Below are 4912 nucleotides of genomic sequence, written 5' to 3' on the forward strand. Positions count from 1 at the left end.
GTGACCTTGGAGAAGATGGACTGCCTTAGTGTGTTGCTATGAACAAAAATAACAAAGATGAGAAAGGACCCAGATTTTTATCAGGGCTTAGCAAGCAAAACATAACCCAAATTTCAGCCTCCCCACTTTCCTGTCCCCCAAGACTCTGTTTGGCCAGGAAACTGTGTAGTGTGCATAATGGCAGCCCTGAGAGTGAGCATTTCTGCCAGAAATTGAATTCTTGATTGATAATGTTTTTCTCCTCCCTGAGCATGGCCTACAGAAAACATTTAGAGATGTCAGATGTCAGGTAATTGTCGCTCTTTTAAAAGCAATGTTTTCTCTTTTTTCTTTTCTTTTCTTTTTTTATTGTAATATATTCTCTGGAAAACATTCGGCAGTAGGAAAGCCCTCCCTGGGCCCTCCGGTTCTCTCACGGGTCCACAACTGGCGGAAAGGTCCCTGGTCCGTCCTTGGGGAACACAGGTGGCTATTTTGGAAGAACCTGCTCAAGTATGGTTCTTGACGTCGGGGGAATCCTTTCAGGGAAGATCACTTCAAACTCAATAACGAGGTCCCCGCGTTTCTCGGGTGTTTTGGGGAGAGGGAGGCCTTCTCCAGGAACTTTTCGCCGCATGCCAGGCCTGATGACATCTTTGAACACGATGGGTATGGTCCTGCCGTCCAGAGTGGGGACATTCACAGCGCGTTTCTCGGGTGTTTTGGGGAGAGGGAGGCCTTCTCCAGGAACTTTTCGCTGCATGCCAGGCCTGATGACATCCTTGAACACGATGGGTATGGTCCTGCCGTCCGGAGTGGGGACATTCACAGAACAGCCACACAGCCTCCCGAAGGGTGACCCTGGCTGGGTCAATGACAGCAGAGCCATCTCTCTTAAGGATATTGTGTGGCTTGTCCTTTAAAACAAAGACGATGTCAGCTGGAATGTTGTTAGAGGTCTGGTCTCCCTCCTTGGGGAAGGTGATTTTGGTCCCTTCTTTCCACCCCCGTTTCACTTCAATGGTCAAGATTTTGTCTTCGTTGCGAATGCTCTTCCCGTCGGGGTTCAGCCTTTTATGGGAGATCTTCATCTTCTTGGTACAGCCGCTGTAGGTCTCTTCACGGGAGACCCTAAGGTCATGGGTGACAGGGGGGTCTTGCTTCTTTCGGGTGGGCTCTTGGGCAGGGCGGGAGCGGACAAAGTTCATGTTGGTGAAGCCACCCATGCCCATGGGGAAGCCAGAGAACGGGTCATCAATGTCCATGCCTTCTTCCCCGGTCCGCTGTCCAGAAAAGGCGTCAAAGGGATTTCGGCCACCGAAGAACTCGGCAAACATGGGCTGAGGGTCTCCATGGAATGCATAGCCAAAGGAGGTACCGTTAGCACCGCCGCCGCCGCTTCCACCGCTGGGGCCACCGCCCTTGGCCTTCCTCTCCGTAGCGGTCGAAGATCTCGAGCTTCCGTGGGTCGCTGAGCACGTTGGAGGCCTTGGCGATCTCCTTGAACTTCTCCTCGGCGCCGGGCTCCTGGCTCTTGTCCGGGTGGCAGCGCAGCGCCTGGCGGCGGTCGGCCCGTTGGTCTCCTCCTCCAACGCGCCAGGCCCAGCGGCTGGTAATAGTCTTTCCCATGGCCCCGCCTGTGGCCGCCGCCCAGCTGTCGGTGTCCCCCCAAAGCAATGTTTTCTTTCTGGTTACTTGTAAGGCCTTCTGGCCATAGCTGTTCTGTGATTTCACTGGGATACATTAATGTTTTATTTACTCTGGTTCAGACTTATTGGGCATGTTAAATGTTAATGGGAGTTCCTCGCCAACGATAAAGTGTTCTCGGGCGTTCCTTTTTAAAATGTGCCTCTGCCATGTTTCCTCTATCCTCACATTATGGGATTTTGAATGGATATGTTTAAAATTTCATTTTACCTTTCATTGTACTTAAATTCACTTTCATTGTTTTCTATGCTATATTTATGTTAATTTCTTCAGTTATATTTCAGTGAATAATTTTTTTTTTGGACCATGTCTAGGCTGTTCTTTTACACATATATCAGTATTTTGCTTTCAAGTATACAGTTTCATTTCTAGGAGTATGGTTTTATTGTGCTACTTTCAAATTTGCTGTTCACTAACTTTTTAAAGCTGATTTTATCTGAAAATAAAATAATTCTTATTTTATACTATGTCTGATCATCCAAATATCTAAAGTTTTTGTGAGTTTGAATTTTTTCTTTGTGGTTTCAGTTGACCTGTGTATGTGTGTATATGCATGATGAGTGACTTTAAGTAACTGGCTCATGTGATTTTTGGAGGCTAAGAAACTCCAGGGTATTATTCAAAGTTCAGAAATAGCAGAAGTAGATTTTAGCATGTGTGTGTGTGTGTGTGTGTGTGTGTGCGCGCGCGCAACTAGTATGTGTGTGTAACTAGTATTGTAGAAAGTTGTTCTCTCATATCTATTTTGGGGAACAGTTTAAGTTTTGTTTGATTTTCAGAGGTATTAAGAAGTAGCCCAAATTAAGTTTGGCTTGTATTGCAGAATAAGCTGAATTAAGTTTTGCTTATATGACTCAATTGGTTTTGTCTGTTCAGGGAATCTCAAGTCTGGTTTCTATTTGTTTGATTTTAACCATCTTCAGTTGTCAAGCTGGAGGCTAAGGAGATCTGATGGGGTAGTGCTGGTCTGAGTGCAAAGGTCTGAGAACCAGCAGAGCCATTGATGCAAGTTCCAGTCTGAAAGCCAGCAAGTTTGAAACCCAAGGAGAGTGGATGTTTCCGTTTGAGCCCCGTGGCAGGAAAAGGCCAGCTTCCCAGATCAGGCTCTGGCAGGAGGAATTGCCCCTTACTGTACAAGTGTCATTGTTTTTATGGAATCAGGCCTTCAACTGATTGTAGGAGTGTCACATGCATTAGGGTGGGATTTTTTAAAATATATTTTTATTGATTTCAGAGAGGAAGGTAGAGGGAGAGAGATAGAAACATCAATGATGGGAGAGAATCATTGATTGGCTGCCTCCTGCATGCCCCCTACTGGGGATCAAGCCCACAACCCAGGCATGTGCCCTTGGTCAGAATCAAACCCGGGACCCTTCGGTCTGCAGGCCAACACTCTACTCACTGAGCCAAAATGACTAGGGCAGGGTGGGGAATTTTTATCTCATTCAAAAACCACTCCCAGAATAATGTTTGACCAAATATTTGGGCATTCTGTGGCCCAGTCAAGTTGACCCATAAAATTTACCATCACACATATTTAATTCTTGTTAGCAATAGGTATATAGTTTCCTTGGAACTTGATCTGTGGAAGTTGTGTGAAAGCTGGGTTGAAGGTGAATTCATCCTGAAAGTATTTACATTAGCAATTTGCACATTTAGAACATAATTCTTAAGTTTTGGCGACTCAGATGGTAGGAACTAGTTAAAAAGAAAAAAAAAATCCTACATGTTGGATAGCTTGTGGTTTAAAATTCATGAGAGAAATTTTCTCCTCTCCATTGAGCTTGTAGTTTTGAGACTGACAGTTTAATTGTAGACTTGTTGGGATGAAGATTTCATAGTCCACCATTTTACCAAGACTTCCTCTTAGAGCAGTTGAAATCAGGACTTTAAAAAGATTCCCAGGTGATTCTACTGTGCAGCCAAGGTTGAGAACCACAGTCTTAGAGAGATAAAGTGAGGCTGAGTTAACTTTCCTGTCCCTGAACCCTGGAAGGTCAAGTTAACTGGGTTTTGGAAAATGCTCAGAAGCACAAGGGCAACTTTAGGTATTCCACGACCCTCTCTTGGTCTCTACCTTGGCTCATTTGCTGTCCTGATTTCCTCACTGTATTGCCGTCTCATGCCAACATTCATAATGTTTTTTATAATTTTATTCCACACATTTTGTTATTTTCATGGGGATATTAGGTCTTACAATGCTAGAAATAAAACTATTCAATGATTACTTTTAATTATATTTATTCTCAAGGGGGAAATATTCACATGATTTGTCTACTTAGTATAGAGCACAAAATGTGTTTTATTTTATTTCAGATGCTTCACTTTATTAATATCCAAAGTATTTTCTTTATTAGAAGTTATATGAACTGTGATATCCAATGAAATGTAAATAGATACTAATCTGTTCATTTAAATGTATAGCAAAATAATAAAATATATCTAAATAAAATATATGTACAGCTATAATGTGATTTAGGTTTCTTTATGGTAGTTCTTTCTAAAATGTATTATACACACCCTAGAAGAGCATTATAATAGAGTAAATGTTGCTATCCTGCCTGTGTCTGACTTTTCAGGTCAATTGTGTGTCATTTTCTATCTTTGACCATGGTTTTTATATATTTTAATTTGTGTTTTTTTTTTAAGACTAATCTTAAAAACACCTGGGTGACTGCTGCAGTTGCTTGAAGTTGCAACTTCGTAACGTCAATAACAGTGAACTGGTTTTTATGTTTATCTCACACAGGTCTTTCTCCCGTCTGTCACTCAGCTGTCTGCCATTGCTTGCTAGTATTCAGGAGTGCATGTCGCTGTGCTGACTTAGAAGGTGTTCATTGGTTTCATGGATTATTTAGAACATTTAGGTTGAAAATAACCGGATAATAACTCTTTCCATGTGAAAAAGAAAAGATCGCTAACAGTGTTGCAGCCCTTTTGAGTATGCTGTTCTTTGAAAAGATGAATTAGTTTATTAGGCTTTCAAGTGACAGTAGTTCTTCTGTCTTGCTTGAGAAAATACAGAATGATGGAAGCTTCCTATTCCATAACTCTTTCAATAAATTGATATTTTATTAAATAATTCAGCACCCTCACCTGAAAGAGTGGTTTATAATGCGACACACATGCTCTTTTTCTGGTTTCCTGAAAATATGTGATGGGTGCTTAGATTCAAGAACACCATAAATGGAATAGACTAATAATCATCACAGCTCTTCATGGCCCA

At 42.3% G+C, this 4912-nt stretch overlaps 1 pseudogene; it reads right to left on the reverse strand.

Moving 5' to 3' along the window:
* Positions 1 to 436: 436 nt before the first annotated feature.
* Positions 437 to 1723, reverse strand: LOC102770729 (annotated as a pseudogene).
* Positions 1724 to 4912: the final 3189 nt, after the last annotated feature.

This window comes from Myotis davidii, unplaced genomic scaffold, assembly GCF_000327345.1.
Source record: "Myotis davidii unplaced genomic scaffold, ASM32734v1 scaffold151, whole genome shotgun sequence".
Lineage (NCBI taxonomy): Eukaryota > Metazoa > Chordata > Mammalia > Chiroptera > Vespertilionidae > Myotis > Myotis davidii.